We start from the raw sequence: 11,111 nt of genomic DNA on the forward strand, positions 1-11,111 counted from the left end.
ATGCAAGTGGATGCAAGCAAAGTGCAAAGTGGATGCAAGCTGCTATCAAATCAATATTCTCGCCTCACTTTCAGTAGTGGTGGTGGTTTACATTCACTTTGCACAGGTGCAAATGACGGTGCAAGGCAATGAAGAATCTGCTTTTTGCATATGCTTGTTTATTGATTTTTAAGTCTGACTATATTCACTGATTTTTATTATAATTTTATTTGACTTTTTCAAGTTAAACAAAATAAAAATCTGTAAGTCGGACCCTTAATTGTTGTTGCAGCTATGCAAATGTACAGGTGCTGAGCTTCTGTTTATTTAGCTTAAGTACTTTTAGGGACCCCTTTACTATAGTATCTGAGCACCTGAGAATCTGGCCTCATGCAATTAGGGCAAACTTCAGACCCTTACTGGTGTTCATAAACTCACATGTCAAAGCTCTACTTTGGGGAAGGGAGGGACTAAAGGCTTGATTCAAAGACAGTTAAACTCACTGGAAAGTATCAGAGGGGTAGCCGTGTTAGTCTGGATCTGTAAAAGCAGCAAAGAGTCCTGTGGTGCCTTATAGACTAACAGACGTTTTGGAGCATGAGCTTTTGTGGGTGAATACCCACTGGATCAGACCTCTAATCAGCCCTTACTGTGCCTTATTTGAGCTGATCTTCTTTATATGGTGAAACTGCTTTTCTAAGGCTAGCCGAAAATTGGAACTCCACCAGAGCAATTTCGAACTTTAGGGCTCTTTGGTTAGGGCTGGTCCGGATGGTAATGCTATTAGCGATCTCGGTGTTACTTAGCAGGCATTAGGCTTGTTGTGGATGCTACAGCACAGTAGCTCACAGCTCTCTGGCCCACAGTGCACCATGACAGAGCATGCTTTTGATGACATTCGAAAATTTGTCTTCATTCAGCGAATTCATTTCTGGAAATTTTTGGATTGCGATCTGGTTGCGCTCTGGAATCTGGTCCAGAGGTTGCTTCAGCGGAGAGAGCTCTGCGAATGAAGAGCTGGGGAGCTCTGCAGCAGGGGCTGGGATCCAGCAGCAAGATCGGAGTTCCTCCAGGGGGAGTCTGTGGCCTCGCAGAGAAGATGAGAGGCTCTCCCAGCCAAGAGGGGCGAAGGAAGTCAGAATCTGAGTAAAGCAGGAAGCGGAAACAAAGGCCCAGCCAAGGAAGACATGCAGAAGATGAAAAGAAGAAGGCAAAACCAATGAAAAAAAAAGGAAAGAGAACAGCCGGGCCCCAGTGCAGCCGCGGCAACAGGCATGGCAGCCCAACCCAGGACTGCATGCCACCAGTGGCGGGTCTGCGCGCCACGCCCACCCAGACATTGGCCAGTGTGAGGGACGGTCCGGTGGCCTGGCGATCTCCTCCTCCGGAGTGAGTGGGCCCAGGGGTTCAAGAGGTGAGCGAGATGAGTCCTCGGAGGGACTGGCAGGCGCAGGCGACCTCCCAGACTCACGCCGGATCACAGCCAGGACATCTCCCCCACACAAATCACCTCCCCTGGACGGATTTTAGGAGATCATCGGAGAGACACAGGGAGGAAGCAGTAGGAACAGGAAAAACAGGAAACAGGAAATTTTTATATATATAAATATATATAAAATATAAAAAAAATTTTAATTTTTTACAAAAAATTATATATAAAAAAAAGGTATATATATATAAAAAAAGAAAAATAGATAAAAAGCTAAAAATCAAAAAGCTACAAAGGCTCTTGGGAGAGGTCTTATTGAGCAGGCTTCCCTCAGCTCTCAGTTCAAAGCTAGAAGAGGGCTCAGCCGCGCCATGCACTCAGCAGCAGGAGGGGGCCTCGTGCCTCCATCTCTGCAGGTACTGAGGGTCCATCTCCTCAGGTGCCATGCACAGTCACTCTCCTGGTGCGCTCTCTGTGCTCATTGGTGATGTCATTGTGGAAGTGCTGCATCTGTGTCTGTTAGTGTGCTGCATCTATGTGCATAATTATGACTTTTACTTGCATAAGAATGACCAGTTTTAATTTGAGGAGTACTTTACTACTTTTTATAAGAATTTTTGCTTTTGAATTTTAACAGCATCTTAAGAATACTTTCACAGTGCAAGCCAGCCTCGCATAACAGAGAAAAAGCATGCAGGCATCTTTTCTGCTTGGTTCACGCGTCTTTGACTGCCGCTGCAGCTTTCTGCAGCACTTAAGCACTAACTTGCAAGCACACTGTACTCACTGGCTTACTGCTCTGCTGCAGCTGTCTTTCTGGCTGTCTGAGGCTGCCAGTGCAATTGCTTGCTGCCTGCTAGCTAATCAGCTCTCAGTACTGAAAGAGCGCAATCTGCTTTGATCAGAACTAAGGACTGTCTCTCCAGTCTCTCTCCGAGTTTTTGTTCTTTGGTCTTGTGAACTGAATGGTGACTGTGTATTGTTTACTGAAATTGTTTACTGTTTTTTAAATCAATCCACCTACCCTTCCCGGACTGCAGCTTCCTTCGGACTGCCCACCATCCTCAATCCCAGAGGGACTGCTGGCTCGAACACCGACAAAGAAAAAGACCCTGGACTGAGAGACCAGGGGAAAGTGAGGCCAGCTCCAGACAGAGCAGAGCAGAGACAGCAGAGCACAGCCTGGACCAGGAAGAGCAGCATCGCACACACCAGGGATGGGCAGTGGCGGCAGGAAGAGCAGAGAGGACCAATGAGAGAAGGGGCAGGCGGAGGAAGCGCATGCTTGGTCCGCGGAGCCAAAGCGGAGGCAGCCCGAGAGTGCACCTGCAACCGCCGCTCAAGTGCAGCCCCAACGCCAGAGTCCCCCCCCCCCTCACCCAAAGCCCCCCCGCACCCAAAGTGACCCTGCGGTGAGGGTGTCCCCACCGCGTGAAGACAAAGCGCCAGGGCGACAACGACGTGAACTTTCACACCTGTGTTCAACCAGTCCCAACTCCAACTCTCAACCTCACTGCCTGCAACAGCTTTAAAAGCAGTTCATTGTTACTGACTGTTTCTTTGTGTTTTCTGGTGCTGTGACTTTTTCTGTTTCTGTGGGTTTCTGGTGTCAATTGACTTTGTTCTGTTGTAGTGTCAGTGCCTGTTGTTCAGTGCAGGGTGGGAGACTTGGCTGCCACACTGCAGGGCAGGCAGGCATGCACACACACAGACTTGGGTGCAGGCACCAGCTGCAGTCCTTGATCACTGGGGGTGTGCAGGGTGGTGTGTCCTGTTGTGGTGTATGTGCTCCCCATCCCCCTTTCATGTGCCTCCTGATCCTCATCCTCCTCCTGTCATCTCCTGCCCCAAAAAGTGCCCTCATCCCCTCCTCCCCCTCACCCCTTCCCCACCTTCCACCACCCTCCTCCACCCCCTCACACAGCCCCTAACCCCCCCCCCAGCCTGCCCCGCATCCCTCGCCTTCCCCCCGCCCCCCCCCTGCCAAACCACCCATCCCCACACACCTGCAACCAGCACAGAAAAACTCCATCCCCAAGAATGCAACAGAAATGAGAAATCATTGAAAAATTTATTTTTTTATTATTAAAATTTAAAACATGTCCCTTAGTTTTAAAAGTTAGTGGAAAAGTGGGGAAACTTGGTTTCAGTGGAAAGTCAGTGGTTACCTGCTGGGGCTCCTGTAAACTTGAGCCTCTCGCTGAAAGCTTCCATTTCAATAAGCTCTGACCTGCATATATTCTCGCTGGAGGCGTGAACAGCCTGATAGTCTGGCTGAAGCCAATGGACCAACCTCAACCTCTCAGGCTCCAAGAAGCCAAGCAGCCAAACAGTTTGCACACACAGAGCAAGAGGAGCAGCAGCTTCGCCCTTTTCTCACAGTTCGCTGATGTGACATCCAGGCGAAGTCAAGGCGGTCCGCCATCTCTTCCCATCTCCTCCACCACCATTCTGCACTTGCTCATCCAGTGTTGCTCTTCGAAGTTTTCCACCACCTTTGCCAACTTGCTCAGCTGTAGCTTCATGGGCTAGGCAGGGGGGTCCGCAAGCGAGGTAGGATCAGGATCACTGTAGGCATCTGCTTTCCCAACCCCGGTTTTTTGTGGTCGGGAAGAAAGTGCCTGCCTGTAAACCTAAACAGTCCCCTGACACGACGCACGCCCATGAAACTTGCCCGCCCGCCCACCCGGTTGGTAACGTCCCGTATGTCCCCCACCCACCAGCAGGCACATTGAAAGAAAAAAAGCCCGGTAATGTGGCCTGGTGGGCTGCTGGGCTGGTGTGGCCAGGGGGGAGCCCGAGTCCATCTATAGCCCCCCCCCAGTTTGGGAATCCCATCCGCGCGAAGCCATCATTGATGATGACCCTGACATTTCCGACAGTCAGTTGAGAGCAGTTGCTGCTCAGCGATGTGGCTACAGATGACAGCAATCCCCCATTTGCCCACGCCCACGCCCCCACGTGTCCGCTACTGACTGGTAGCTGTCTGGCGTGGTCGGCTTTCAGCAGAGGGTGGCTCGCTTCTGGGCTGCCTGCAGGCTCGGCGCATCCCATCCTTGTGTCCTTCAGCAGCAGGGGCAGGACACAGTTCAAGGCAGACAGGTCAAGAATCCTCACATCCTGAAGTGCAGCTGTCTCATCCCCAGACCTGCAGCACTGCTATGCGGTGTCCCACCAGTCTGTGCTTGTTTCCCCAGCCCCCAGTCCCACCCGTTCCCCCCCACCCACACCCATTGCCACCACCCAGCACCCACTGCTTTGCGTGAGAGGTCTGCGCCACTTCTCGCCACTCTCACTCTCCTGCTGCTGTCCTCGCCCCTTTCTTCTCATCATCTCACTGTGAAGGTGTGCGATAATAGGCGAGCGAGTTGTTGACCATAAGTGCAGCGTGCATGCAGCGATGAGCGGCTCCGCTGCGCGCTGGCTGCGCGCTGGCGCGCCAACCGCCCAACCGAAGAGCGAACAGATTTCCCGCGCTTTTTGGCAGGGACACAGGGGGCGGGATTTCAATGGACAATGGCGACACATTTTCCCCAGCATGCATTGAAATCAAATCCATTCAATGGGCAGGCGGGGGGGGGAACTGTGGGATCAGCCCACAGTGCACACCGCAAAGTCCAAAAGCTGGCCGAATGTGGACTCAGAAAGTTTCATTTTGTGTATTTAGTATGGATACACAAATTCGACTTATTAAGGTCGAATCCACAAATTCGACTTAAGTAGATTCGAAATAGTCCTGTAGTGTAGACAAGCCCTGAGTTGACCTTGTATGTAGAGCTGGGCAGGAAACATATTTCCTAGCCGGTGAAAAATTCTGAGATTTCAGAAAAACTGTTTGAGTCTCCCACATCCAAGGTGAATGCCTTAATCAATGGGCTTTGATTATTCTAAGGTGCATGGGTGAGTTTTTCTCTCTCTCCAGTTATGACCAGAGAGTCCATCTGGGATGCTTTATCCAGTGAAAGCGTCTTCTAAACTGATATGGTCCCATAAAAAGTTTTGGGTTTGACAAATCAGCATTTTCTGACAAAAAATGGTTTTGACAAAAAATTCTTGACCAACTCTACTTATAAGTAGTACACGTTTTTTGGATAATTTAAAAAAAATCTGAAAACCGATGCTGAAATTATAAGAATGGCCATACTGGGTCAGACCAGTAGTTCATCTAGCTTAGTATCCTGTCTTCTGACAGTGGCTAATGTCAGGTGCCCCAGAGGTAATGAACAGAACAGGTAATCATAAAGTGATCCATTCCCTGACTTCCAGTCCCAGCTTCTGGCAAAACGGAGGGTAGGGACACTCAGAGCATGGGGGTTCCATCTTTGACCATCTTGACTAATAGCCTATCCTCCATGATGGACCTATCCTCCATGAACTTAGCAAGTTCTTTTTTGAACCCTGTTATAATTTTGACCTTCACAACATCCCCTGGCAATGAGTTCCACAGGTTAACTGTGCAATGTGTGAAGAAGTACTTCCTTTTGTTTGTCTAAAACCTGCTGCCTATTAATTTCATTGGTTGACCCCTGTTTCCTGTGAAGGGGTAAGTAAAACTTCCTTATTCACTTTCTCCACATCAGTTGGGATTATGTTTTCCAATGTACATTACTTTGCATTTTTCAACATGCTATGCTGTAGGTCAAACTAGATTAACATAATCCAGCCTTAAAAATCTATGAAAAGTAGTAAATTCACATTAATCTAGAATGGCATTGAATAAAGTTAATAGAATTTTTATTAAGACACAACTACTAGAATGGAACTCAGTACTCTGATGAATTAAATATCTATTTCATTTTTACAGTCTACAAAGTGTTTGGTTAGTAGCCATAGCAATTTACAGGTGTTAAATTAGTCACGAAGGGGCTTCCCAGTTCCCTGATGCAACAGAAACATTTTGAAAACTACAATGAAAAAATAACTTTAAAAATTCAATATAAAGACTATAAAGTTGAAAAGCATGGTAAGTACAACCAAGATCTATGTGCCTTTGACATTTCATAAAATGAGACTTAATAGTGTGCAATACAATTTGCTGCTTCAACAAAAAGGCTTGTTTCAATATTTTCATTCAATGTAGAGTGTTTTGGGATAGTAATGGTAATTAAATGTTGTAAATGCAATGATCAGTTATTGCTGAGCAAATAAAAGATATTTTAATAAAAAATGCATTCATCTTGGAACTTCAACCTGCCTCTTCTGTACTATATGGCAGATACTCTAACCATTAGACTACAACGAATTGGGTTAACGAGAATGGGAATTTCAAGGAGTAAAATTAGCCCCAGGAAAGATCTTCTCTTATTGCATGAATGCAATAAAGACATGGCAAGACTTATGTGGAAAAATGTAATAAAATTTTGACTATAAAGGCTACAGAGTTCAAAGTCTGTTCCCAAGTTTGTACTCAAATCTAGGTGTGTGCAAAACCTCATGCAAATTGGACTTAATTTACTTTGTGTTTTGCTTCTTCAATAATAAAAAGTGAGTAATAATTTTCCTTCATCTGTAAATAGCTCTAAATAGAATGATTAGGTCTTGGCAAAACCATAAAAGGGATACAGTCCCAATACTCAAATGTTTGATGATAAGAAGCCAACACCCCAGATTTCTAATAAATTTTGGCCTTCTACAGTCATAACTCTGTCAGTTTCCCATAAAAGCTTGTCTCTTTCACCAACAGAAGTTGATCCAATAAAAGATATTACCTCACCTACCTTGTCTCTCTAGTTTGCCATAGGCTATTTACCTTTTTCCTCTCATAGCTATTCCAATATTCCTATAGCAGACTGCACAAATGGTCCCTCAAACCCTACTGCCTTCTTTCTACACCTAACGAGCATATGAGAGACTTTCACTTTAAATTACTTTTATTTTAGCTGAAGGAAATTGGAAAAAAATCCAAGTCTCCAGGAGACAGATCACACCATGTGTCTCCTCTGCAACAGTTAGCAGCCAGAGCTGGGTGGGAAATTGTTTTCTCATCCCAGGATTATATTCAAGTTTTTGAAAAGTTTTCCCATCCCAAATCAGGACAAAGTAAAAATCTCAAAAATGTTCATGAACCTGGAAATCAAAGAGAATTTCAGTTTGGATCAACTGAAACACTGTGTTGAAATGTCTTGTTTTTGATCATTGCAAAATTTTTCATTGTTTTTTGGATAATTTTTAATGTTTCGTTAAAACTTTAACTCAGCCTAAATTTCTCAATGAAGTCATTTTGAACCAGGAAAGCATTTTTTTTTTTCATTTTAAAAAGTCCTAATGAATGTTTCAACAATTTTAAAACTTTTTTCAACATTTTTTGAGTTGAGAAATTCATCAAACTGACCCATTCCCATGACCAGTTTCAATGTTGACAAATCCACATTTTTGCGTATGGAAAACACCTACAACGGTGGGGATCTTTTGACAAGACAACTCTGAGAAGAAAATGGTTTCTGCTAAACTGCTCTTAAGCATGTAAAAAAGTAGTACATGGAAAACAAAGGCAGAACAGTTTCAAGCTACATCCACCACAAAACTATGATTAACTGTATTTATATGCTGGTAATTTATATATTATACAGTATTGCTTTTCCTATTGAAATAACAGTGTTCAAACATCATCACTTGGACTGAATCTGATTCTTCAGAACTAACGTCATGAGCCTATACCACTTAAGGAAAGCTGGAGAAGTACCTCTTCTAGCTGGTAGCTGTAGTGGACTAATCCCCTTTGTGGACCAACCACTAGACGGGGAGACACTCTACACAGTGAACAATGGATTACTCTGTTCTACACCTCCAGCCAACATTCTGTAGAGAATAGTATATGTATACCTCCTGCTACTAACATAGAGGGACAGGTTCATCCAACTTTGCACAGGCAAGAGTGATTTACAGACTGGCCTCTCCATGGAAGATTCATTTCTTTTGTGGTCTTCTGCTATGTAGGAGCTTTTAGGTTATGACTACACAGCCTACTGGTTAAAACTCCTGCAGAGATGTACTGAATCATCTCATTGTCACTTGCCTTGACCACACCTCTTACTGGCCAGTGCTGTCCACTTTTAGCACTGCAGTCATTCCCTACTGATCAGAGGGTGCATTGTGACTAAGTCACTTCCTGAAGGATTTTCCACCTCTGGGGACCTGCGTGTAAGGGCTGGTCTACACTAAGGGGGAAAATCGATATAAGATACGCAACTTCAGCTACGTGAATAACGTAGCTGAAGTCGAAGTATCTTATATCGATCACTTACCCGTCCTCACGACGCGGGATCGATGTCCGGGGCTCTCCATGTCGACTCCGCCACCGCCGTTCGCGGTGGTGGAGTTCCGGAATCGATAGGAGCGCGTTCGGGGATTGATATATCGCGTCTAGATGAGACGCGATATATCGATCCCTGAAAAATCGATCGCTACCCGCCGATACAGCGGGTAGTGAAGACGTAGCCTAAATGTATGCCAATATAAGCAGAATTTAGCTGACTGAATGGAAATTATATATATAATGGATGGCAGTAACAGAACGTTATTTCACAATCCAATCCTGAACTCCTTCCTCAGGCGTACCTCTCAGTGAAATCAATGGGAATTTTGCCCATGGAAGCAATTCAGTATAAGGCCTTTTGTCCTTAGTAGTTTACATAAGAACAGAGGAATCATAACTCAGGACAACGTGAAGCCGCTAATATACAGGATAGATTTGTTATTGTATGCGAAAACTCTTATTCACCTCTTATATTAATCTGCTGTTTGCCTGCACTGTTTCAATGCAAACCATGGTGGTCCATTAGAGTTTAGCCTATATCCCAAACTGCTTTGGAAAGGTAGTCACATTAACCTCAGAATCTGCAGTGTTGAGGGTGCCAGCTTTGTCAATGACTCAGACAGTGATTAAACACAGAAGTATTTTTTCCTACGTTTATGAAATGTAAAGATATTTGTTTTGATTCCATCACTGTCACCTCATTAGGCACCAGGCAAGTTAGGTTATACACTGAATCGGTTTTGCACTAGGTTTTGTTTACTTTTCAAAAATTAACATGGTAATTCTCTGTAATAAAATTCATGGTTTACATAGATATCAAAAGCCATCGTCCATTATTCTACTTAATGTTACAGCTTTAGAATGTGCACTAACTGCTCTGTTTATATAGCAGTTGGATGGAGCACTTAGACCACTGTGTGTCACATCCCAGATCCGCTCCATTTTAAGAAACAGCATGGAATGCCAAAATTAAAAGACCTTTCCATTTAAAAGACCTTTCCCTGCTCACAGAAAGGTGAAACTGAAGAATTATTTCCCTAAACTCTCTCTTTCCTCATGCATTGGCTACAAAAGCCAATCTTGGTAAAAAGATAAGTGTTTCCTGCTGTAAAATCTGTAGAACTTATGAGGATTCATTATTCAGAGCTAGGCTGGTGAGGTTTCTTTCCTTAAAATTCAGCATATAGCAGCCTAGAGTAAATGATATACATAGATAAGAGGCCTATTTTGGAGGTAGGTAGGTCACTATATATTTTATACTTCAAGGCTAGGTCCTGGCCACCAGTACAGGTCCTCTTGTTGCTCAATGCAAATGGGCCATAAAGCTGATCTAACCAGGCAATTTGGGATTCATCCAGCATAGAGGCTGTATCAGGGTGTTTCTGGAGGCATGGTCACAAAGTTGCTGTTCTCTGGCAACCCTTCAGCTGGCGTAGTTGCTCCTTAGGGATCATTACCAGTCACGGAGTTTACAGCAGCCTTTGTGAGGCTCCTCTAACTTAGTCCTGGTCTGCACCTAAAACTTAAGTCAACCTAGCTACATTATTCAGGGGAGTGAAAAATTCTTTCCCCTGAAAGACATAGTAAAGCCAACCTAGGACTCATTGTAGACACCGCTAGATCATTGGAAGAATTCTTCCATTGACCTAGCTACCTCTTCCTGAGAAAATGGATTTACTACAGTGATGAAAAACTCCTTTCCCATGCTGTAGTGTCTACAGTGCAGCTCTGCCACTGTAGAGCTTGTAGATATACATACCCCTACACTGGGAGTCAAGCCAGCCCCTGGGTGGTGTTTAGACACTTTTTGCTCTCCCCATACCCTCACCTGGTCCTGCACAAAACACAGCTCAGGCAGACCTGAGGACTGGAGGTAGGATTAATTGATCTGCCTATATACTGAAGACAATGGAGTTACACAGGTGTAAGTGAGAGAAGAACAAGGTCCACTAACTTCTGGGTGCAGAAAGCCTGTTCATAGTAGTTAGAGCAGGAAAAATCTGGTAAGGAAACCAGATTTTTGGACAGACCAAACAATGTTATCATTGGCAAATAACTGATCTCTCACAATGACATTGTAGGCGATGACGTGATTCCATAAGGCCAAGGCAGCTTTCAAATTCAGGGTTTAATCCCCTATTTCTCCAAATTACTTTGTCATGACCCACAAATCTATCTTCAGGGTTCATGGGAGGAGCCACACACCAACTGGCAGCCTGCTGACAATTGCTTACCTAAGACCCATGAAGCCAGGGCCCAGTGTGAGGCTCTGCCCCTGAAATCCGATTGGTGGAGTTCCAGAGCAGCTGATTGGCCCACTGGCCCTACATAAGCCAGCAGCAGAACAGGAAGCTGTCAGAACACGTAGGTTCCATCCTGTCTGGACTGTGTGCCTTGTTCCTTCTACTCCTGCTCCCTCAGCTTCATTTCCTGGCATCCCAACCGGGC

Source organism: Mauremys reevesii, linkage group 2 (genome assembly GCF_016161935.1).
Source record: "Mauremys reevesii isolate NIE-2019 linkage group 2, ASM1616193v1, whole genome shotgun sequence".
NCBI classification, from domain to species: Eukaryota; Metazoa; Chordata; order Testudines; family Geoemydidae; genus Mauremys; species Mauremys reevesii.